This window comes from Pongo abelii, chromosome X (genome assembly GCF_028885655.2).
Source record: "Pongo abelii isolate AG06213 chromosome X, NHGRI_mPonAbe1-v2.0_pri, whole genome shotgun sequence".
Lineage (NCBI taxonomy): Eukaryota > Metazoa > Chordata > Mammalia > Primates > Hominidae > Pongo > Pongo abelii.
Genome location: NC_072008.2, coordinates 124,668,763 through 124,694,845, shown reverse-complemented (window position 1 = coordinate 124,694,845; position 26,083 = coordinate 124,668,763). Strand labels below are relative to the sequence as shown.

General features: G+C 43.3%; 1 long non-coding RNA gene and 1 pseudogene across 2 annotated transcripts in view; both read right to left on the bottom strand.

The window, feature by feature from the left end:
• Positions 1-375: 375 nt before the first annotated feature.
• Positions 376-7,980, bottom strand: LOC100460874 (protein cordon-bleu-like; annotated as a pseudogene).
• A 6,243-nt stretch (positions 7,981-14,223) lies between these two features.
• Positions 14,224-26,083, bottom strand: part of LOC103889097 (uncharacterized) — an 87,359-nt gene continuing 75,499 nt past the window's right edge. For both annotated transcript variants that reach the window (XR_008518155.1, XR_008518156.1), the window contains one exon: positions 14,224-14,592. This is a non-coding gene — a long non-coding RNA (uncharacterized LOC103889097). The remainder of the gene's footprint in view (positions 14,593-26,083) is intronic.

The window sequence follows — 26,083 nt, the reverse complement described above, 5'->3', positions numbered from 1 at the left end:
AAAATATATATACATATATATATGTGTGTGTATATATACACACATACACATATATGTATATATACACACACATATATATATACGTATATATATACACACATATGTATATATATACACACACACTATATATATATATATTTTTTTTTTGAGATGGAGTCTTGCTCTTGTTGCCCAGGCTGGAGTGCAGTGGCATGATCTCGTTTCACTGCAACCTCTGCCTCTTAGGTTCAAGTGATTCTCCTGCCTCAGCCTCCTGAGTGGCTGGGACTACAGGCCTGCACCACCATGCCTGGCTAATTTTGTATTTTTGGTAGAGACAGGTTTTCACCATGTTGGCCATGGTTGGTCTCGAACTCCTGACCTCAGGTGATCCTCCTGCCTCAGCCTCCCAAAGTGCTGGGATTACAGGCATGAGGCACTATGTCCAGCCCTTTCCAATGCCTTGTCTTGCACAGGTGGCCCTGAACCTAGAGGAGGAGGGGCTCAGCGTTTCTTCATCTCTGACTTCACAGACACCCCTGAGATGCTGCCCAGCAAGAGGGATGGACCCAGTGTAATGGAATGTCAGTGCATGGATGGAGAGTTGGGTGTCGTTAAATAGCCATTCAAACCCCTTCCCGGGGGCAGCCTGGAGGTGCCCTCATCGCTGTCTGCACCCGACAGCACGAGCTGCTGAGCCTTACTATTGCTTCTTTTATTAACTTTGAAAAATCCAAGACATTTTTTTCTTTTCTTTATCTGTCTCCTCATTGCCAAGTGATGATTTTCTAAAGGTTTCTCTTCTGTTGTCTCACGAGTAGAACTCCTTTATCCCAAGCTCATTCAGGGACTTGGACAGCTCCAGCTCCTCCCTGGCAATGTTGTCCCTGAGGAGAACCATGTGCTCTGGGCTGACCTCACACTTTGCACAAATGGCTGGGGGAATATTCTGGAGAGGAACCTCAGGGCTCACATGCACAACAGCTTTTTGTGTCTGCAAGTAATTCACGACCAAATACACAGATTTCTCAGGCACCTTAGGGGGACCAGGTTTAATTTTTTCTTCAGGAACTTTTTCTTTCAGAAACACAGTATGCACATTCAGGGTCCCAATCAAAGTATTTGGCTTAAAACTTAAAGGTTGTTGGGTTTCTGAAGACCAAATTTCAAGGGCGTGTTGGGAGGATTCAGGTGGTTCTGAAAGCAAAGTTCAACTAGTAGGTCCATCATTGCATGGCTCCCATTGAGCATGCTCCTCTTCTCCAGCTCGCTGGGCAGGACCATGGTGAGGTCCATGATGGTGGCCCTCAGCGCCTCCTTCCTGCAAACCAGTTTCTACTGCGACCTGAGGGCCCCGTCGTTGGGGTCTTCTGGTGGCTGTGCACGTGCAGAGTGGCAGCCTTTCCAGGAGGCGGGGGAGCACAGGCCTTCATCTTCCTCCTCTCCTCCAAGGCACACCTGGGGTCTCAAGAGCCCCCATCGGCATACACTCAGCTCTCCATGACGTGAGGTGGGTGCCTGCAGTCACACCAGCTGCTCTTTTAGGCCCAGAGGGAGGATTACATGGGATAAAGTGTGCACATTTCTTTTGGTGGTGCCTGGCTCTGGTAAGCAATCCATCCACATAACTCTTACTATTCAGACTTGTTCACTTGCTTTTGGTGCGTAGTTCCCTGCACAACTATGGAGTTAGAGTCCTGGCCCCTTGAAAAGAACTCAAAGCAGAAACAAGAGCCAAACACCCGTCATTGCACTCTGGCAGGTATACATGTCACCTGAGCTGGGCCAAGGTGGTGCCGGGTGGTGGGTTGTGGGGCTGTTTTTGGGGGTGGGAGAGTCATGCATCCAAAGTCTTCTTCTCCAGCCAGTGTGCTGCAGTACCCATGATTGCTTTTCAAGATAAACCTTTGTGGAAAAACAGTCCCAAGGAAAAGGGACAAAGCACATTGTGGTTTTGACAGGAAGATGGGAAGAAATACTCTTGGAAGCTGTTGCTGAGATGGATAGATCTAAGTGCTCAGAAGATGATGATGAAGAAATTAATAAAAGGAAATACTATATATTGAGCACCTACTATGTGTCAAATGTTTTCATATATCCTCACAACAAACTCTGGGAAGCAGGTAATATTATCCTCATTTTTCCTGGTAACATTCTCCTCATTTTTCTTGGTAATATTCTGAGAGTTAGCTAGATGAAGTAATTTGCTTGTACCGCTAGTAAGTGACAACTGAACCCATGTCATTAAGATTCTAAGGCCTGTCACCGTACTTCCTTGATAATGGAACTACCTGAATAAATGTATCAAGCAGGGTCTAATCAGAAGAAAGAAATCACATGAGCTATTTGATCAAAGACAGTTTAATATAAATAATTATTAACTAGGTTTATCATTGTTAACTAAGTAGCTTAAAGGGTAAAAAGATAACTTTTTACCCAGCACAGATAAGACTGTGCTGTCCAATACAATAGCTACATGCAGCGTTTGAGTGCTTGAAATACAGCTAGTACAACTGATGAACTGAATTTTAATTTTTATTTAATTTTAATTCATTTAAATTTATATTTAGAAACCATTAGTTGGTACTTCCACTTCTAGCCAGTATGAAATAATAGAGGCTGAATTTACCCTCACATTTGAAATGACTGAATATTGGATCAAATATATGAAATGGTTTCCAATACGCTGGACAGCAGACAAGAAGAGCAGTGATTCCCTGAGAGAAGAGAAATAATTGAGGTGAGCTCTAGGATTGTCCCAGATTACTGACTGAAGAGAGTTTCCTGGCTGTGGCACAGGGAAGGGGAGGTAGAGCCGGGAGGACTCCCTGAGTTGAAGAGACAGGACTGAGAGTTCAGGGAGCTCAAAGCAGCTAGACTGCAGGGAAGAATACCAGAAAGGAGAGAAGTACACAGAAGGAGAACTCTAGAGAGTTTTGGTGGGTGGGTCATCTTCAAGTACTGATAGGTGTGTACATGTGAGGGAACTACCAGAAGCCAAGGAAAGGACTATACAAGAGGACTAAAAGGAACAGTACCCCGCCGGGCACCCTGGCTCATGCCTGTAATCTCAGCACTTTGGGAGCCCGAGGCGGGCGGATCACGAGGTCAGGAGATCAAGACCATCCTGGCTAACAGGGTGAAACACCATCTCTACTAAAAATACAAAAAATTAGCTGGGCATGGTGGCAGGTGCCTGTAGTCCCAGCTACTCGGGAGGCTGAGGCAGGAGAATGGCGTGAACCCGGGAGGCGGAGCTTGCAGTGAGGCGACATCGCACCACTGCACTCCCGCCTGGGCGACAGAGCAAGACTCCATCTCAAAAAAAAAAAAGGAACGGTACCCAACATATACACAGAACCTGGAATACTGTCTGTCCCAAATAGGCAGACTGGAAAACCTCATAATTAATGGTAAATTGATAGTTTATTCAGAAGGGTCTTCCCTTGTAGTGGGAAATAATTAGCCCTAGAAAAAAAACACTGCTGTGCTCCAACCTAACAGATCTTAAAAGAAAGACTGAAAAGGATAAAACTATGTTCAAGTAATTTTAAAAATCAATTAATTAAAATGGACCTAGAACTAACATATGTTAGAATCAGTAGACCAGGATATTTAAAGATTTATTATAATTGTATTTTAAATGGTAAAAAAGTTATGTAGAACCATGTAATATATTAAAAAGATGAAAATGAAACTTAGATATGAAAATTATAGTATCTGAGATAAAACACACTGATAGGATTAACAATAGATCAGACATTTCAGAAGGAAAGATAAATGAACTTGAAAACATGTCAATAGAAACTATCCAATGAAAGAGAGAATAATAAAATAATTAAAAAATGAAAAGAGATTCAGTGAGCTATTGAACAACTTCAAGCAGCTTAATATATGTATAATTGTAATCCCCAGAGGAGAGGAGAAAAGGGAGGGGAAACAAAACAACATTTGAAGAAATATTTGCCCATGTTTTCAAAATTTGATGAAAGCTATAAACCTACATATCACAGCAGCTCAATGAACTCCCAGCACAAGAAACATGAACAGAACACTACCAAGGCAGGTCATAATCAAATTGCTCATAACCAGTGATAAGGAGAAAAAGTTAAAAAGCAGCCAGAGAAAAAAGACATGTACAAAGGAACAAAGACAAGGATGATGGGAGATTTCTTGTGGGAAATAATACAACCACGAAAGCAGCGGAAAAAGATCTTTAAAGAGTTGAAAGAAAGAAGAAAAAGCTACCATACCCAGTACAAATATCTTTCAAAAACAAAAGTGCCAGTCAGGCACAGTGGCTCATGCCTGTAATCCCAGCACGTTGGGAGGCCAAGGCAGGCAGATAACGTGAGGCCAAGAATTCAAGACCATCTTGGCCAACATGGTGAAACACCATCTTGACAAAAAATACAAAAATTAGCCAGGCATGGTGGCGGTTGCCTGTTGTCCCAGCTACTCAGGAGGCTGAGGCACGGGAATCGCTTGAACCTGGGTGGAGGTGGCAGTGAACTGAGATTGTGCCATTGCACTCCAGCCTCAGTGACAGAGTGAGACTCTGTCGAAAAAAAAAAAAAAAAAACAGTGCCACCTCACACCCATTTGAAATACAAAAAAAAAAAAAAGCGTTGGTGAAGCTATGGAGCAACTAGAACCCTTGTGTACTATTGGTGGGAATGTAAAATGGTACAGTCTCTACTGTGGATAACAGTATGGCAGTTCCTTAAAACATTAAAAACAGAACTACCATATAATTCAGCAATTTCACTTTTGGGTGTATACTCAAAAGAATGGAAAGGCAGGATTTTTAAGAGATATTTGTATACTCATGTTCGTAGCATCATTATTCACCATAGCTAAAATGTGGAAGCAACCCAAGTGTCCATTGTTGGATGAATTGATAAACGAAATGCAGTATATACACACAATGGAATAGTAAGCCTTGAAAAGGAAGGAAATTCTGACATATTTTACAACATGGATAAACCTTGAGTACATTGTACTAAGTGAAATAAGCCACTTATCTTGTCTTTTTTGTTACAAAAAGACAAATACTGTATGATTCCACTTATATGAGGTACTAGAATGAGTCAAATTCATAGGGACAGAAAGAAGAATGCCAGGCCAGGCGCGGTGGCTCACGCCTGTAATCCTAGCACTTTAGGAGGCTGAGGCGAGAGGATCACGAGGTCGGGAGATCGAGACCATCCTGGCTAACAGAGTGAAACCCCGTCTCTACTAAAAATACAAAAAATTAGCCAGGCATGGTGGCAGGCACCTGTAGTCCTAGCTACTCGGGAGGCTGAGGCAGGAGAATGGCGTGAACCCAGGAGGCGGAGCTTGCAGTGAGCCGAGATTGGCCACTGCACTCCAGCCTGGGTGACAGAGTGAGACTCTATCTCAAAAGAAAAAAAAAAAAAGAATGCCAGCACTTAGGGAGGCCAAGGCAGGTGGATCACCTGAGGTCAGGAGTTCGAGACCAGCCTGGGCAACATGGTGAAACCCCAACTCCACTACAAATAAAAAAATTAGCCAGGTGTGGTGACAGGCGCCTGTAATCTCAGCTACTTGGGAGGCTGAGGCAGGAGAATTGCTTGAACCCAGGAGGCGGAGCTTGCAGTGAGACAACATCATGCCACTACACTCCAGCCTGGGTGACAGAGTGAGACCCTGTCAAAAAAGAAAGAAGAAAGAAAGAAAGAAAGACAGAGAGACAGAGAGAGAGAAAGAAAGAAAGAAAGAAAGAAAGAAAGAAAGAAAGAAAGAAAATAGAATGCTAGTTGTCAGGGCTAGGAGTAGAGGATAATGGGGAGCTGCTGTTTAATGGATATAGAATTCTAGTTTTGCAAAATAAGAGTAGTTCTGGAGATGACTGATAATGATGGCTGCACAACAATGGGAATGTGGTTAATGCCACCGAACTATACATTTGAAAATTATTAAGATGATAAATTTTGTGTTACGTGTAGTTTGCCACAATGTAAATTTTTTTAAAGGGTGAAATAAATACTTTTTTTCTCTTTCTTTTTTTTTTTTTTTTTTTGAGACGGAGTCTCTGTCGCCTAGGCTGGAGTGCAGTGGCATGATCTAGGCTCACTGCAACCTCCGCCTCCTGGGTTCAAGTGATTCTTCTGCTTCTGCCTCGCGAGTAGCTGGGACTACTGGTGCATGTCACCATGCCCGGCTAATTTTGTATTTTTAGTAGAGACAGAGTTTCACCATATTGGCTAGGCTGGTCTCGAACTCCTGACCTCGTGATCCACCTGCCTCAGCCTCACGAAGTGTTGGGATTACAGGCGTGAGCCACTGCGCCCGGCCCAAAATAAAGACTTTTTTTGTTTTTTGAGACTGAGTCTTGCTCTGTCACCCAGGCTGGAGTGCAGTGGCACCATCTTGGCTCACTGAAAGCTCTGCCTCCCGGGTTCACGCCATTCTCCTGCCTCAGCCTCCCGAGAAGCTGGGATACAGGCACCCGCCACCACGCCTGGCTAATTTTTTGTATTTTTGGTAGAGACGGGGTTTCACCGCGTTAGCCAGGATGGACTCAATCTCCTGACCTCGTGATCTGCCCGCCTCGGCCTCCCAAAGTGCTGGGATTACAGGCGTGAGCCACTGTGCCTGGCCAAAATAAAGACTTTTTAAGCATACAAAAGGTTTAAAAAGTCATCACCAACAGACCGGAATTATAGTAAATGCTGAAAGGCATCCTTTTTTTTTTTTTTTGAGACGGAGTTTCACTCTTGTTGCCCAGGCTGGAGTGCAATGGTGCAATCTCAGCTTGCTGCAACCTTTGCTTCCTGGGTTCAAGCAATTTTCCTGCCTCAGCCTTTCAAGTAGCTGGGATTACAGGCAACTGCCACCACGCCCAGCTAATTTTTTGTATTTTTAGTAGAGATGGGGTTTCACCATGTTAGCCAGACTGGTCTTGAACTCCTGATCTCAGGTGATCCACCCACGTGGGCCTCCCAAAGTGCTGAGATTACAGGCATGAGCCACCACGCCTGGCCTGAAAGACCAGGAAGAAGACCAGCAGAAGAAATGACCCCAGATGAAAATATGGATCTATAGTAAAGCAATAAGGAACACTGGAAACAGAAACTTCATGAATAAATATGTATGATATTTTTCTTATTTCATAAATATCTTTAAAAGATAATTGACTAAGCAAAAATAGTAACAATGCATTGTGGGCTTTATAGTTTATGTGTAAGTAAAATATATGCAAAGAACAGCATAAGGGCCAGGAGAGAGGAAATGTAAGTATACTATTGGAAGTCTCTTCTTATATTATTTGTGAAGTGATATAATATAACTCAAAGGGAGACCACAATAATATATATATGTGTGTGTGTGTGTGTGTGTGTGTGTGTGTGTGTGTGTGTGTGTGTGTGTGTAGCTTGAACCCAGGAGGTTGAGGCTACAGTGAGCCATGATCAGGCCACTGCACTACAACCTGAGGGACAGAACAAGACCCTGTCTCAAAAAAAAAAAAAAAGAAAAAAGAAAAAGACCATCTGACTGGATAATAAAAAAGCAAAAAAGCAAGACCTAAGTGTATTCTGTTCACAACAAACACACTTTAAATACACAAACCAGTGAAAAATAAAGTGATGGAGAAAGATATACCATGTGTAGTGGACTCAATGGTGGCCGCAAATATATGTCTATGTTCCAATCCCCAGAACCTGTAAATATTACCTTACATGGCAAAATATGTGATTAACTTAAGGCTTTTGAGAGGAGCTTGTCCAGGTAGGCCCTAAATGCAATCACATGTATCCTTATAGGAGAGAAAGAAAGCTAATTTAGCTACACTAACATAGAGGGGAAGGCAATATGAACACGGAACAGAGAAAGAGATAGAGCTGTAGCCACAAGCCAGCGAATGCTGACAGACACCAGAAGCTGGAAGAGGCAAGGAATATATTCTCCCTTAGACTCTATGATGGAAGTGTGGTCTTACCTATACCTTGATTTCAGACTTCTCAGCTCCAGAACCATGGGAGACTAAATGTTTTTTAAGCCACCAACATTTCAGTAATTTGTTATAGTAGCCACGAGAAACTAATAGATCTAGTTAATTAATGCTAACACCAGATACAGGAAAGACAGATGGCTATATTAGTGACAGACAAGTAGATTTCAAAGCAGCAAATATCATGGTAGGATGATAATAATAAAGGGGTCAATTCATCAATAGTACATAACTGTCCTAAATGTTTGTGTACTTGACAAAGCTTCAAAATACATGAAGCAAAACGTGTATTCAAGTCATATAAAGTATGTATTCTGATGTCAATGGAATTAAATAATATTCTAAAAACAGAAAGACAGCTGGAAAATACTCAAATATGTGGAAGCTAAATGGCATACTTATAAGTAAAACATGAATTCAAGAAAAAAATCAAAAGTGGAATTGGAAGGCATATTTAACTGAATGAAAATGGAAATACAATATATCAAAATATGAGATACCATAAAGCACTATATAGTGGAAAATTTAAAGCACTGTATTCATATGTAAGAAAAAAAATGATTTCAGATTAATGACATCATTTCCACGTTAATAAATTGAAAAAGTAGATCAAATTAAGCAAAAACTAAGAAGTAGAAATCAATAAAATAGAAAACAGAAAATCATTAGAGAAATTTAATGAAACCAAAAGCTGGTTCTCTCGGATAATAAGCAAAATTGATAAAACTCTGGCTATGTGGATCGGGACAAAGAGAAGACACAAATTACCAATGTCATAAATGAGATAAAAATATTAACACAGGGCCGGGCGTGGTGGCTCATGCCTGTAATCCCAGCACTTTGGGAGGCCGTGGTGGGCGGATCACGAGACCATCCTGGCCAACACGGTGAAACCCCATCTCTACTACAAATACAAAAAATTAGCCGGGCGTGGTGGCAGGCGCCTGTAGTCCCAGCTACTCGGGAGGCTGAGGCAGGAGAATGGCGTGAACCCAGGAGGTGGAGCTTGTAGTGAGCCGAGATTGCGCCACTGCACTCCAGCCTGGGCGACAGTGCGAGACTCCATCTCAAAAAAAAAAAAAAAAACAACTATTAACACAGATTCTACAAATATTAAAAGGTTAATAAGAGAATATTGTAAACACATAGCAATAAATTTGAGGACTTAGATGAGATGGGCTAATTGCTTGAAAGATACAAACTACTAAAGCTCATTAAAGCAGATTATATCTCTATCTAGCTATCTACCTATCTATCTATCTGTATGTATAGAGATACATACACACATACAAACACACAAAAATGAATACCCCTAAACCTATCATAGAAATAAAATTTGTAGTTAAAAAGCTTCTCACTAGTAAACTCCAGTTTAGTAACTCCAGACCCAGATGTTTACACTGGTTATCACTACCAAAAACTTAAGGTTTGAAATAACATCAATTTTACCCAAACTCTTCCAGAAAATTGAAAGGAAGGAATATTTCCTAACTCATTCTATGAGGACAGCATTACCACGATACTGAAGCAAGACAGATAAAACTACAAACCAGTATCCCCTCGTGAACATAGAAACAAAAAACTCTAAACAAAATATTAGCAAACTGAATCTAGCAATATAAGAATATAAAAAATATAATGGGTCCAAAAAAAAGTAGAAAGAATAACTGAGACCTACTATTTGATAGCACAACAGGGTGACTATAGTCAATAATAACTGTACATTTTAAAATAACTTAAAGAGTGTAATTGAATTGTTTGCAACTCAATGGATAAATGCTTGAGGGGATGGATGCCCCATTCTTCATGGTGTGCTTATTTCACATTGCATGACTATATCAAAACATCTCATGTACCTCATAAATACATACACCTACTATGTACCCAAAAAATTAAAAATTAAAAAAATAATAATACATCATGTGTAAGTGTGGTTTATATCAGGAATGCAAGGTTGGTTTACATTTGAAAATCAATCAATATAATTGACCATGTTAATAAATTAACAAAGAAAAGCCATGGGCTCACCTCAATAGATGTAGAAAAATCATTTGACAAAACCAATATCTATGGCGGATAACAACTCTCAGCAATATAGGAGTAGAAGTAAAGATCCTCAACCTATTAAAGCACATCTATGAAAATCCTATACCTAACAAACTTAATGGTGAAAGACTGAGTGCTTTCCTTATAAAATCAGTAACAAGTCAGGGATGTTTGTTCTCACCTCTTATATTCAGCATTGTCTTAGTCTGTTTTGTGCCATTAGAATACCTGAGACTGGGTAATTTATAAAGAACAGAAATTAATTATTGATAATTCTGAAGGCTGTGAAGTCCAAGATCAAGTCACCAGCAGGTTAGAGCCTGACCTCTCTGCTGCCAAGATGATGCCTCGAACACTGCATTCTCTGGAGGAGAGGAACGCTGTGTCCTCATGTGGAAGAAGAGAGCAAACCCACTCCCACAAGCCCTTTTTTTTTATAATGGCATTAATCCATTTAGAGGGCAGAGCCCTCAAAACCTAAACATCTCCCAAAAGGCCCTACTTCCCAACACTGCTGCAACTAGGGATCAAGTTTCCAACACATGAATTTTGGGGGATGCATCCAGACCATAGCAAACATTGTACTGGAGGGTCTGGCCAGAGAAATTAGGCAACAAAATGCAATAAAAGCTCACAAATGATAAAGGAAGAAGTACTCTCTTTACTTGGAGATAATTGCTCATATGCAGAAAACCAGTTACAATCTAAAAAATGTTCTAGAACTGAAAGTGAGTTTAGCAAGGTTGCAGGCTACATCGTTAATGTTTTTTTAAAATTTCATTTCTATATATTAGTAATTGACAATTGAAATTGAAATTTAAAAATACCATTTAGTTCGGGCGCGGTGGCTTACACCTGTAATCCCAGCACTTTGGGAGGTGGAGGCAAGTGGATTGCTTGAGGTCAGGAGATCAAGACCAGCCTGACCCACATGGTCAAAACCCATCTCTACTAAAAATACAAACATTAGTTGGGCGTGGCGGCACACATCTGTAGTCCCAGCTACTCAGGAGGGTGAAGTGGGAGAATCGCTTGAACCCAGGAGGCAGAGATTGCAGTGAGCCGAGATCACACCACTGCACTCCATCCTGGGGATCGCACCATTGCACTTCAGTTTCATATACAAATGGTCGTAGCTTTATTTGCAATAGTTACAAACTGGAAAGAGCCCAAATGTGCATCAACAGGTAAATGCATAAACAAATTGTGGTATAGCCATACAGCAAAATACTACTTAGCAAAAAAAGAAAAGGACTACTGATATATATAATAACATAGGTGTGGCCGGGCACGGTGGCTCACGCCTGTAATCCCAGCATTTTGGAAGGCTGAGGCGGGCAGATCACGAGGTCAAGATATCGACAGCATCCTGGCCAACATGGTAAACCCCCGTCTCTACTAAAAATACAAAAATTAGCTGAGTGTGGTGGTGCACGCCTGTAGTCCCAGCTACTCAGGAGGCTGAGGCAGGAGAATCACTTGAGCCCAGAAAGGTGGAGGTTGCAGTGAGCCGAGATGGTACTACTGCATTCCAGCCTGGGCAGTAGCAAGACCTTGTTTCAAAAAAAAAAAAAAAAAAAAGCAACAAAAAAAACTAACATAGGTGAATCTGACAAAAACATAGGTGAATCTGCAAATAATTCTGCTGAGTGAAAGAAGTCAGAAAAAATTGATGTATGATTCAATTAATCAATGAATCAAAATATACAAATTATTTTTGGGGGGGTTCTTTTTTTTTTTGGAGATAGGGTCTTGTTCTATTGCCCAGGCTGCAGTGAAATGGCGTGATCTCAGCGCACTGCAACCTCCGTCTCTGGGGTTCAAAGGATTCTTCCACCTCACCAAGGTGGCTGGGACTACAGGTGTGCGCCACCACGTCTGGCTGTTTTGTGTTTTTAATAGGGACAGACTTTCACCACGTTGGCCAGGCTGATCTTGAACTCCTTGAATCATGCGCCTTGGCCTCCCCAAGTGGTGGGATTACAGGCATGAGCCACTGTGCCCAGGCGAAACATAAATTCTTAAAGAACACAAACTAGTGTGTCCGGAATTGGTGGGTTCTTGGTCTCACTGACTTCAAGAATGAAACCGTGGACCCTCGTGGTGAGTGTTACAGCTCTTAAGGTGGCGCGCATCTGGAGTTTGTTCCTTCTGATATGTTCGGAGTTTCTTCCTTCTGGTGGGTTGGTAGTCTGGCTCGTTCAGGAGTGAAACTGCAGACCTTCGCGGTGAGTGCTACAGTTCTTAAGGCAGCGCGTCTGGAGTTGTTCGTTCCTCCCGGCGGGCTCGTGGGCTCGCTGGCTTCAGAAGTGAAGCTGCAGATTTTCCCCGTGAGTGTTACAGCTCATAAAAGCAACGTGAACCCAAGAAGTGAGCAGTAGCAAGATTTATTGTAAAGAGTAAAAGAACAAAGCTTCCACAGTGAAGAATGGGACCCAGACAGGTTGTCACTGCTGGCTCGGGCAGCCTGCTTTTATTCTCTTATCTGGCCCCACCCACATCCTGCTGATTGGTAGAGCCAAGTGGCCTGTTTTGACAGGGCGCTGATTGGTGTGTTTACAATCCCTGAGCTAGATACAAAGGTTCTCCATGTCCCCATCTGATTAGTTAGATACAGAGTTTCCCCACACAGGTTCTCCCAGGCCCCACCAGAGCAGCTAGATACAGAGTATCGATTGGTGCACTCACAAATCTTGAGCTAAACACAGGGTGCTGATTGGTGTGTTCACAAACCTTGAGCTAGATACAGCGTGCCGACTGGTGTATTTACAATCCCTGAGCTAGACATAAAGGCTCTCCAAGGCCCCACCAGAGCAGCTAGCTACAGAGTGTCGATTGGTGCATTCACAAACCCTGAGCTAGACACAGGGTGCTGATTGGTGTGTTTACAAACCTTGAGCTAGATACAGAGTGCCGACTGGTGTATTTACAATCCCTGAGCTAGACATAAAGGTTCTCCAAGGCCCCACCAGAGCAGCTAGCTACAGAGTGTTGATTGGTGCATTCACGAACCCTGAGCTAAACACAGGGTGTTGATTGGTGTGTTTACAAACCTTGAGCTAGATACAGAGTGCCGATTGGTGTGTTTACAATCCCTGAGCTAGATATAAAGACTCTCCACGTCCTCACCAGACTCAGGAGCCCAGCTGGCTTCACCTAGTGGATCCCGCACCAGGGCTGCAGGTGGAGCTGTCTGTCAGTCCCCGCACCCTGCGCTCGCACTCCTCAGCCTTTGGGTGGTCGATGGGACTGGGGCCCTGGAGCAGGGAGCGGTGCTCGTCGGGGAGGCTCGGGCTGCACAGGAACCCACGGAGGTGGGGGAAGGCTCAGGCATGGCGGGCTGCAGTCCTGAGGCCTGCCCCGAGGGAAGGCAGCTAAGGCCCGGCGAGAAATGGAGCACAGCACTGGTGGGCTGGCACTGCTGGGGGACCCAGTATACCCTCCGCAGCTGCTGGCCCGGGTGCTAAGCCCCTCATTGCCCGGGGCCGGCAGGGCCGGCCGGCTGCTCCGAGTGCGGGGCCCGCCAAGCTCACACCCACCCGGAACTCCAGCTGGCCTGCAAGCACCGCATGCAACCCCGGTTCAGGCTCAAGCCTCTCCCTCCACACCTCCCTGCAACCTGAGGGAGTGGGCTCTGGCCTTGGCCAGCCCAGAAAGGGGCTCCCACAGTGCAGCGGTGGGCTGAAGGGCTCCTCAAGTGCCACCAAAATGGTAGCCCAGGCAGAGGAGGCGCCGAGAGCGAGCGAGGGCTGTGAGGACTGCCAGCACGCTGTCACCTCTCACTAGGCCAGGCGAGGTGGCTCACGCCTGTAATCCTAGCACTTTGGGAGGCCAACATGGGAGGATTGCTTGAGTTCAGGAGTTTGAGACCAGCCTGGGCAACACAGTAAGACCTCGTCTGTACTAAATTTTTTTTCAAAAATTAGTCAGCCACGGTGTGAATGCCTGTAAGTCCCAGATACTTGGGAGGCTGAAGTGGGAGGATCATTTAAGCCCAGCAGGTCGAGGCTGCAGTAAGCCGTGTTTGTGCCACTGCACACCAGCCTGGGTAACAAAGTGAGACCCTTTGAGGGTCAAAGTGAGATTGTACACTTAAAATATGTGCAGTTTATTGTATGCCAGTCATACTTCAGTAAAGCTGTTAGAAAGAACTGACCCACACAAATATGTCCAACTGACTTTTGACAAAGATGCAAAAGTAATTTGGTGAAGTGTGAAAAAAGGCTTAAGGCCTGACAGACTTCGCCAATAAAAAAGACACCATGAGCGCTTTTAAGATTCAGACAGTTTATTACTTACACGGAGAGTGAAAAGAAGTGTAGCCAAAGGTGCCAGCTCCCTGTGGTCCTTGTTTCACACACCAAAAAGGATGACATCAAAACAAAAGGGACTTCTTATCCTCTTGTACACCGAGAAGATCACAAGGAGTTCTGCCAAGATTCAGATAAACTGCAGGTCAAGTCTTTGTCTGTGTGGTCTCTGTTGTCAGGTTGCCATGACAGAGCTGTTCCTCTGCACACAAAAGCCACAGACCCTGGGATTTGAACAGGTTCCTCTGGGCAGAGTTATTCCTCACATGCTCCTGTAGTTCACTGCAAGAGAGAAAGCACATCCTGTGTGGCTTCAGATGGGGAAGTCTATGCCTGACCTCTCTGGACTCTGTCCAATGCATGCATTTTTCCTGTTGTTTTTGCTCTGTTTCCTTTCCCTAATAAACTTTGGCAGTGAGTAAAACCTGCTATATTGACTCTTGTGACTCCTTCTAGTGAATCACTAAACTTGGGGTGGTCATGGGACCCCAGAAACACGGGAATTTTCTTTTTAACAAATGGTGCTGGAAAATTTGCACATCCATAGGCAGAAATAAACAATAAACCTATACCTAAGCCTCATACTTTATACAAAAATTAACTCAAATTTGATCTTTGATTTAAATGTAAAATTATAAAATTTTTAGAAGAAAACACAGGAGGCTGGGCATGGTGGCTCACACCTGTAATCCCAGCATTTTGGGAGACTGTGGTGAGCCGATCATTTGAGTTCAGGAGTTTGAGACCAGCTTGGCCAAAATGGTGAAACGCTGTCTCTACTAAAAATATAAAAATTAGCGGAGAGTCATGGTGCATGCCTATAATCCCAGCTACTCAGGAGGCTGAGACAGGAGAATCACTTGAAACTGGGAGGTAGAGGTTGCAGTAAGCTGAGACATCGTGCCGCTGCACTCCAGTCTGGGTGACAGAGTGAGACTCCGTCTCAAAAAAAAAAAGAAAAGGTCGGGTGCGGTGGCTCATGCCTGTAATCCCAGCACTTTGGGAGGCCAAGGTGGGCGGATCACGAGGTCAAGAGATGGAGACCATCCTGGCCAACATGGTGAAACGCCCCGTCTCTACTAAAAATACAAAAATTAGCTAGGCGTGGTTGTGCACGCCTGTAGTCCCAGCTACTCGGGAGGCTAAGGCAGGAGAATCACTTGAACCAGGGAGGTGGAGGTTGCAGTGAGCCGAGATTGTGCCACTGCACTCCAGCCTGACAACAAAGCAAGACACTGTCTAAAAAAAAAAAAAAAGAAGAAGAAGAAGAAAGATAAAGAAAAAAGAAGAGGCCGGGCATGGTGGCTCACGCCTGTAATCTCAGCAATTTGGGAGGCTAAGGCGGGTGGATCACCTGAGGTCAGGAGTTCGAGACCAGCCTGGCCAACATGGTGAAACCCCGACTCTACTAAAAATACAAAAATTAGCCAGGTGTGGTGGTGCACGCCTGTAATCCCAACTCCTGGGGAGGCTGAGGCAGGAAAATCGTTTGAGCCTGGGAGGCAGAGTTTGCAGTGAGCCAAGATCATGCCACTGCACACCAGCCTAGGCAAAAGAGTGAGAGACTGTCTTAAAAAAAGAAAGAAAGAAAGAAGAAGAAGAAGAGGAGGAGGAGGAAGAGGAAGAGGAAGAAAAGAAGAGGAAGAGGAAGAGAAAGAGGAAGAGGAGGAAGAAGAAGAAGAAGAGGAAGAAGAAGAAGAAGAAGAAAAAGAAGAAGAAGAAGAGGAAGAAGAAAACAGTAGAATTGGAGTTAGGTGAAGGGAACATAGACATGACACCAAAAGCACAATGCATAGAAGGAAAAAACATAAATACATTGATGAAAAGCTCACAGAACTTCTGCTCTATGAAAGACATCTGTTAAGATGATAAAAAGACAAGCTCTGGGGCTAGGCGTGGTGGCTCATGGCTGTATTCCTAGCACTTTGGAAGGCCAAGGCGGGCCGATCGCTTGAGCTCAGGCGTTTGAGACCAGCCTGGGCAACATGGCGAAACCCCGTCTCTACAAAAAATACAAAAATTAGCCAGGCATGGTGGCATGTACCCGTAGTCCCAGCTACATGGTGGCTAAGATGGGAGGATTGCTTGAGCCCAGAAGGTCAAGGCTGCAGGGAGCCAAGGTTGTGCCACTGCACTCAATCCTGGGTGACAAGATGAGACCTTGCCTCAAAAAAAAAAAAAAAAATTATCTGGGCATGCTGGCATGCACCTGTAGTCCCAGCTATTCGGGGGGCTGAGGTGGGAGGATCACTTGAGCCAGGGAGATTAAGGCTACAGTTAGCCATGATCACACCACTGCACTGCAGCTTGGGCAACAGAGTGAGGCCCTGTCTCAAAACAAACAAACAAACAAACAAAAAACAAGCTACAGTCAGGGAGAACATATTTGCAAATCACATCTCTAACAAAGAATATATATCCAGAATATATAAAGAACTCCCAAAACTCATCTGTAATAAACCAACCACCCAGTTTTTAAATGGGTAAAAGACTTGAACAGACATGTCACCAAAGACAATATACTGGTGGCAGATATATACATGAAAAGATGTTCAATATCACTAGCCATTAGGCATATGCCAATTAAAATCACAACGAAATGCTGTTATGCACCTACTCAAATGGCTGAAAAAGAAAACACTGATAACAACAAATGCTGATGAAGATGTCAAGAAATAGGATCTTTCATATGTTTTTGGTAGGGATGTAAAATGGTAGAGGCAGGCTGGGCGCGGTGGCTCACGCCTATAATCTCAGCAGTTTGGGAGGCTGAGGTGGGCAGATCACTTGAGGTCAGGCGTTCAAGACCAGCCTGGCCAACATGGTGAAACCCCGTCTCCACTAAAAGTACAAAAATTAGCCAGGCTTGGTGGCAGGCGCCTGTAATCTCAGCCACTCAGGAGTCTGAGACAGGAGAATCGCTTGAACCTGGGAGCCAGAGGTTGCAGTGAGCCAAGATCATGCCACTGCACTCCAGCCTGGGTAACAGAGCAAGACTCCATATCAATAAAGACAATAATAATAATAAAAAAGGGCAGAGCCACTCTAGAAATCATTCTGTCAGTTTCTTAAAAAGTTAAACTTAGGCTGGGCGTTGTGGCTCACGCCTGTAATCCCAGCACTTTGGGAGGCCGAGGCAGGTGGATCACGAGGTCAGGAGATCAAGACGATCCTGGCTAACACGGTGAAACCCCATCTCTGCTAAAAATACAAAAAATTAGCTGAGCGTGGTGACACGAGCCTGTAGTCCAGCTACTCAAGAGGCTTAGGCAGGAGACTCATTTGAACCTGGGAGGTGGAGGTTGCAGTGAGCTGAAATCATGCCACTGCACTCCAACCTGGGCGACAGAGTGAGACTCCATCTCTAAAAAAAAAAAAGTTAAACATAGAATTACCATATGGCACAGCAATCACAGCAATCACATTCCTGGGCATTTATCCCAGAGAAACTAAAACTCATACCTACAGAAAAACCTATACTCAAATGTTCATAGCAGCTTTTTTTTGTAATAACCAAAATTTAAAAATAAGTCAAATGTCCTTCAACAGGTGAATGATTAAACACACTGTGGTACATCCATACCATGGAATATTACTCAGCAATAAAAAAGGAACATATCGTTGCTACATCCAACAACCAAGATGGATCTTATGGGCATTGTGCTGAATAAAAAGGACAGTTTCAGCTAGGCACGGTGGCTCATGCCTGTAATCCCAGCATTTTGGGAGGTCGAGGTGGGTGGATCACCTGAGGTCAGGAGTCTGAGACCAGCCTGGCCAATGTGGTAAAACCCCATCTCTACTAAAAATACAAAAATTAGCCGGATGTGGTGGCCTGTCCCTGTAGTCCCAGCTACTCGGGAGGCTGAGGCACGAGAATCGCTTGAACCTGGATGGTGGAGGTTGCAGTGAGCCGAGATCATGCCACTGTTCTCCAACCTGGGCAACAGAGCGAGACTTGGTCTCAAAAATTTAAATTTAAATTTAAATTTAAAAAAAGCCAGTCTCAAAATGTCACATACTGTATGATTCCATTTATATAGCATTCTCAAAATGACAAAATTATATAGATGGAGCATATATAAGTGGCTGCCAGGATTAGTTGTAGGGAAAGGAGGAAGTAAAAATAAAGGGGCAGCATGAGGAACTTCCATTGTAGTAATGGAGCAGTTCTGTCTCTTCATTGTAGTGATAGTGGTCACACAAATCTATGCACATGAGAGCTACCATATGATCGAGCCATCCCACTACTGTGCATATACCCAAAAGAGAGGAAATCAGTATATCAAAGAGATATCTGCACTCTCATGTTTGTTGCAGCACTGTTCACAATAGCCATGATTTGGAAGCAACGTAAGTGTCCATCAACAGATGAATGGACAAAGAAATGTGGTAATTATACACAATGGTATACTATTCAGTCATAAGAAAGAGTGAAATCCTGTCATTTGTAACATGGATGGAACTGGAGGTCATTATGCTAAATGAAGTAAGCCAGGTACAGAAAGACAATCATCACATGTTGTCACTTATTTGTGGGATCTAAAAATCAAAACAATTGAACTTATAGAGATAGAGAGTAGAAGGATGGTGGCCGGGTGTGGTGGCTCACACCTGTAATCCCAGCATTTTGGAAGGCTGAGGCAGGCAAATCACTTGAGGTCAGGCGTTGGAGACCAGCCTAGCCAACATGGCGAAACCCCATTCTATAGTAAAAATATAAAAATTAGCCAGGCATGGTGGCACATGCCTGTAGTCCCAGCTACTCGGGAGGCTGAGGCAGGAGAATCGCTTGAACCCAGGAGGCGGAGGTTTCAGTGAGCCGAGATTGCACCACTGCACTCCAGCCTGGGCGACAGAATAAGACTCCTTCTCAAAAAAATAAAAGAGAGAGAGAGAGAGAGAGAGTAGAAGGATGCTTACCAGAAGCTGGGAAATGTAGCAGGGGGAAGGGCAGGAGTTAGGGATGGTTAATGCGTACAAAAAACAGAAAGAATGAAGAAGACCTAGTGTTTGATAGCACAACAGGGTGACTATAGTCAGTAACAATGTAATTGTACGTTTTGAAATAACTATAAGAGTATAACTGAATTGTTTATAATACAAAGGATAAATGCTTGAGGTGATGGATATCCATGATGTGATTATTATGCATTACATGCCAGTATCAAAACATGTCATGAACCTCATACACATATACACCTACTATGTACCCACAAAAATTAAAATAACAATTTTTTAAATCTATACACGTGAGGAAATGTTATATAATCACAAAGACACACAAAAAAAACAATATGTGCATGCCAAAACTGGTGAAACCTAATTAAGACTTCCAGTCTGGTTAGTTGCATTGTGCCAGTTAATGTTCTGGTTTTGACAATGCACTATAATTACAGAAAATGTCACCAATGGGAGAAGCTGTGTGATAGGTACATGGAACATCTCTGTACTATTTATTTCAACTTCTTTTGAGTGTATAATTATCCTAAAGTAAAAAGTTAAAAATTTATAATTCCGCTAATGAAAAATGTTAAGTATGCTTGGAACAACTTGAGTATGTGAATCCATATTTCCTTTCTTCCTTTTTTTCTTTCTTTCTTTCTTTCTTTCTTTCTTTCTTTCTTTTTCTTTCTTTCTTTCTTCTTCCTTTTTTTTTTTTGAGACAGAGTCTCACTCTGTCACCCAGGCTGGAGTGCAGTGGTGCAATCTCGGCTCACTGTAACCTCCTCCTCCCGGGTTCAAGTGATTCTCCTATCTCAGCCTCTTGAGTAGCTGGGGTTACAAGCACGTGCCACCACACCTGGCTAGTTTTTGTATTTTTAGTAGAGACAGAGTTTTGCCCTGTTGGCCAGGCTGGTCTCGAACTCCTGACCTCAGGTGATCCACCTGCCTCGGCCTCCCAAAGTGCTGGGATTACAGGCGTGAGCCACCGAGCCTGGCTAATCCATATTTTCAACTGTAAATTTTATGAAATATAAAAACAGATCAAGAAGCCTAGGAAGCCTAGGCTAGGAGGAAAAGGGAGGAGGTTGTAATTATTAAAACTTGGGGGAGGGGCTCCATGGAACTAAAACCCATACTTCTGAAAAGGGGTCATCTGCTTGCTGATGCTGAAATCTCTGAGCTTGGAAGAGGGTCCCTGTGATGCTGGGACCCAGACTTCTAAGGAAGGTCACAGACTGTTGGTGTTGTCTATGAGCAGGGCATGATGAGGCTGGTTCTTACTTTCTTACTTTTTTTTTTTTTTTTTTTTGAGAGGGAGTTTTGCTCTGTTGCTAGGCTGGAGTGCAGTGGTGCAATCTCGGCTCACTGCAACCTCCGCCTCCCGGGTGCAAGTGATTCCCCTGCCTCAGCCTCCCAAGTAGCTGGGACTACAGGCGCATGCCACCACGCCCAGCTAATTTTTTGTATTTTAGTAGAGACGGGGTTTCACCATGTTGGCCAGGATGGTCTCCATCTCCTGACCCCGTGATCTGCCCGCCTCGTCCTCCCAAAGTGCTGGGATTACAGGCGTGAGCCACCGTGCCTGGCTGAGATTGGTTCTTTCAAGTGATGGAAAAACTGTAAACTGGACTCACTCGATTCTGTAGGAAGGACTTGCTCTTTTCAGGGTAAAGAGGCAAGGCCGGGGTGGCACTCATAGGAACTACAAGCAGACAGGCAACCCACAGTCAGCAAACACCTAGGAGCAAGTCCTTTTCTCCTTCAGCTTTGCAATACCCCTCTACAGACCCCCATTGGCAGAAGCTAACACAAAGCCAGCAGACAAAACTGACTTGTGGTTTTCAGTGTCCTATTGCTAGCATCACGAAATAAGGTATAGAAGAGTGGGTTTGGGACCAGGCGCGGTGGCTCACTCTTGTAATCCCAGAACTTTGGGAGGCGGAGGCGGGCAGATCACTTGAGGTCAGGAGTTCGAGACCAGCCTGGCCAACATGGTGAAACCCTATCTCTACCAAAAATACAAAAATTAGCCAGACATGGTGGCGGGCGCCTGTAATCCCAGCTACTCAGGAGGCTGAGGCAGGAGAATTGCTTGAATCTGGGAGGCGGAGGTTGCAGTGAGCCGAGATCCTGCCACTACACTCCAGCCTGGGTGATAGAACAAGACTGTCTCACAAAAAAAAAAAAAAAAGACTGGTTTTGGAGCTGAGACAATAACCTAATAACTGCCAAAATACAACTGTGGCAAAGCCACTTAGCTATCCCCCAAATATCAGTACTGCCTTTTCATCATGCTAAATAGTGGCAGTGAGGTGGCTCCGCAGATTGGAACTACCATTTCTTAGTTCCTCTTGCATCTAGGTGATACTTTATGACAGGTATGTGTGACATTCAGGCCAATCTAAGAACCCACTCTTTCTCATTTCCCATACGTTGACTAGTTGTCAGCATCCAGGGTGACTTTTGATGCCGTATGTTGAAAGTGACAGAGACAGTGTTACCATAACAGATACATAATAATTCTCTAGACACTTTGGCACTCCTCATAGTTACCATGAGATTGCCAAGGAGGTTTTAAAATCAACCAGCAGGGAGCTCACAAATGCTTATCAAAATACTACCCCCAAATACATGCCACCTTCAATATAAGAAGAAATATTCCTTTTATCCTTTGAACTTAGTTTATTTAGCTGAGAAAAATTGATACTCTTAAGAGTTTTAGAGACTTTATTCATGCATTCTAAATTGGAGCATACTTAGTATTGATAATGCTTCTGGTGTAATGCTGCAATTATGTTATAATAGCACACTATTAAACTTCTTAAGAATTTCTGTAAAATACACTGGGTGGGGAGTGGACAATGGGGATGAATTCCAGTGCCTCTCTCTTCAACAGAACAAAAATGCTGTATTTTTTTTAAATGATGCAGTGTGAAATTACTAACAAGTGGCCATCTTCAGACTCTAAAGTCAAATGTTAACACACAAATTTGAACTTCCACCAGCTCCTTCATTCAACAAAGGTGTAAAAAATGTTAGGGTTTTCCTAAGGGAATGACCCTTAGGCACCAATCCTAGAAAAAAAACCATGTTTAAAATTTTCTCAGATATTGGGGCTAAATACAAAGGAGATAAAGAAAGAAAGATTTTTCTGGGTTAGTCAGAACAGTTGCTTTAAAATCTCCCATACTTTTGTAAAAAAGGAAGCCTAGAACCTCTGCAACAAAGTCATACGTTTACTTAAATTCCCTTTTAGATTGTTTAAATTTAAATTTGTTTAAAGTGTAAGTTGTTTCCTGCCTTTATATTTTGAAATATCATGAAGAAATCTGGTCAAATACGTTTTTAGAAAGGTAACCGGCAACCTCTCATGAAGATCATGTTGGATGTTGGCTCAAGAGGCCAGAAAGTGAAGAGGAGGGAGCCATGGCAATGTCTCAGTGGATTGGTCGGAAGGTCTTCCTGAACCTCAGAGTTCTGCTTCCCAAGGGGGAGATGTTCTGGAAGACTAGTGAAGATGTCTTAGGGAGGAATTTGATACTTCTTTAGCTTTGTCTTCCTCTCAGTCAAGTTTCCCTGGTAGCAGAGAAGGGGAGTGATTGACAAAGGGATTAGAAAGAGGATTGGAGTGGCTTTGATGAATAAGGACAAGCACCAGGAGGGCTCTGACACATTTACCAGGTGTGGGAGAGCAGCAGGCTTGCATGCACGCGTGGGTGCGTGTGTGTGTGTGTGCCTGCTCCCTCCTCTCCTCTTGCCCCCTCCTTCTCCTTCTACCTCCTTCTCTCCTCTCTCCCCTCTCCCCTTTTCTCCCCTCTCTACCTCTCCTTCTTCCTCTCCCTCTACCTAGGCATGTGCTGATACACCTTGATATAAACTTGAACTCCCTGAACCCTGATCCTACTAAGTTCAACTCTTTGCAATGCTCACTTTACTTTCACTTGCTTCCTTTCTCCTGAGACTTCCCTATAAAAATGTTTGCTATGTTTGCCTATGATATTACCACCTTTTTCAGTGTTATAAACTCCCAGTTCTCTCTTCTAAGTTAGGCTCAAAGGAATGATATATAGTTGTAATTTACATAGAATAGAATAAAAATTTACAAAGTTGTGCAAAAGTACACAAAATACATTTATTTTTATTAGAATTCTGTACCAGTAGAAGTAAACAGGTTTACCTTCTGAAGTTTAAGGGGCTATCAAGTCACTCAGAGATCAATGTGGATTAAGGCACACGAAGTGATTAAACTATTTGTATCTGAGATTAGCTGCCAACCTCCAAAACACTCTCCTCAGTAGCTTTCCACTTACCCTTGAAATTCTCACCAATTCCCAGCACAATCATAGCTCCCTGCAGCCTCGAACTCCTGGGCTCAAGGGATCCTCCCACCACGTCTGGCAGAACCTTCCTGTGGAAGGCAGGGCCTTCCGAAGAGATACAAATAGGTTTCCAGAGTATTGGCACAAAACAGTGAAGTAATTTACCTTGATGATAACTGATTTGGCATAATCCCTGCTTAACAACTGGGTAGTGATTGAAGCTCTCTGAGATTTGGTTTCTTCATTTGTTTTAAAAAAATTCTCTCTTCTCTGTACTTGATGCCCATTTCATGGGGTCCTTGAGCAGCTGCATTAATTATCCAATTAGATGCAAGCTGACAAAACTGAAGGTGGTCTCCCTTCCTGTGATATCTACATTTTAATAATAGTATCTCAATAACTTATATCTGATAGATATTTGTGAGCTCTCGTATAATCTTCCCACCAGTTCTGTGTGGTAGCTTGATTATACATCTATCTTATTGACAAGGAAATGATCTAAGAGAGGTTTAAATGACCTGTCCATCATTATAGAACAAGTCAGTGGTAGAATAAAGATCAGAAATCATATTTTCTGCCGGACATGGTGGAAGGATCGATTGAGCCCAGGAGTTCAATACTGCAGCGAGCTATGATTGTGCCTGTGAATTGCCACTGCACTCCAGCCTGGGAAATATTACAAGACATTGTCTCAAAAAAATAAAATAAAATAAAATAAAATAAAATAAAATAAATTATACTTCCCACTCCCAGCAAGTGCTTTTCCCTAGGGGTGAATATTTTCGGCCTCTGTGTTTCTGGACCTTCCATGGTTTGTTTCTGATGATTTGGACAGAAGAGAGGGCAATCCCAGTCTTGCCCTGAGCATAAAACCACCAGCATCAACCCTAGTTTATTATGTGCACACTACGTGCTTTGCCTCACATCCAGATCCTCTTCCTTGACTCTGGAACCCCCTACCAGTCCTTCATGGTCTAGCTAGAGACCTTCTCCAGGCAGCCTCTCCTGATCAAAACCACACTAGAGTCATTCTTTCTTCAAATTAAATCCCGTCAGCACATGTGAATGCATAACCCTCCATTAGTTGGGCTTTTTTGTGCGTGTTGGTGGTGGGTGGGAGGTTCCATATACCAGTTTTCAGGGAGAAGAGAAAAGTGACAACATAACCAACTATCAGAGGTTTAGTTGAACTGCCAGATTTTAGGCAATGACTGGGATTGATACAAATTCAGTTCAATTTCATCCACTTTTTCTCTCTACCTAAACTTCTGAGAAGTGATCACTGATGATAATGGGGTTAACCTAGAGGCTCTTTAAGGTCCTCAAAGGAAGAGAAAATCAATGGTCGCATTTGGGGACATTCGTTATCACAACACTCTCCAAAGGTGACCTGGGCATGTCTGATAACTGCATTTTTCATCCATTCGACAAATAAAATTCATCGCACAAAGGATCAAAGCCCTGGGATGCTGAGAAGGAAATTTGCATAGGAATTTCAATACTGAAAAGGTCAGCGATCCAATAAGACTAGCTAGCCCTGGGGAGTTCTGAAGCCCTTGTTCTAAGGAAAGGAAACGAAATGGGGTTCTCTTTCATTTTGAATGATGATGAGATGACTTACGATAACAAGTCTGACTTCAAAGTGATGAGCTATCCCATCTGAGCTTCAGCTGCATTAAAACTGATGGCTTCAAGGACCAGAAAGATATGCTTATTAGTTGCATGACTGGAGAGTTACAGGGCTATCTACTCTTTGGAGTTAAAACTCTTTTGGGTGCCTTAGCAAAGTGAGGTAGCACATTCTGCTTAACTACAGAGAATCATTTCTGAAGTCATATATACTAAGATATGCTTCAGATATCTACGTCAGCCTGAAGTTTTCCAAAATAGTTCAGTTCAACAAATAGTTCTCAAATGTCTATTGTTCAGGCACCGTGCTGGTTGCTGGAGATGGAGAGATATTAATAACGAGTTATAAGTGTCAGGCATTACTCAGAGTTTCTTACTATGTAAGACCCTCTGCCAGGTGCTTTAGATACATCATCTCATTTCATTCTTTCCATTACCCTGTGAGGTATTCTTAGCCCCGCTTTATATGGTCTCTAGCCAGATCATGAGGGAGCTGTAGGGGGTTCCAGAGTGAGGAAGAGGATCTGGACATGAGTCAAAGCACACAGTGCACAAAATAAACTAGGGTCGATGCTAGTGGTTTTATGCTCAGGACAAGGCTGGAACTGTCCTCTCTTTTTCTGTCCAGATGGTCAGAAATAAACCATGGAGGGCGCAGAAATAGAGAGATTGGAAATGTTTACCCCTAGGGAAAAGCACTGGCTAGGAGTGAGGAGATACCACTTTACAGGTGAAAAAAGCAAGTCATAGAAAGGTTAAATAATTTGGCCAGGCACAGTGGTGCATGCCTGCAATCCCAGCACTTTGGGAGGCCAAGACAGGCAGATCACCTGAGGTCAGGAGTTCGAGACCAGCCTGGTCAACATAGTGAAACCCTA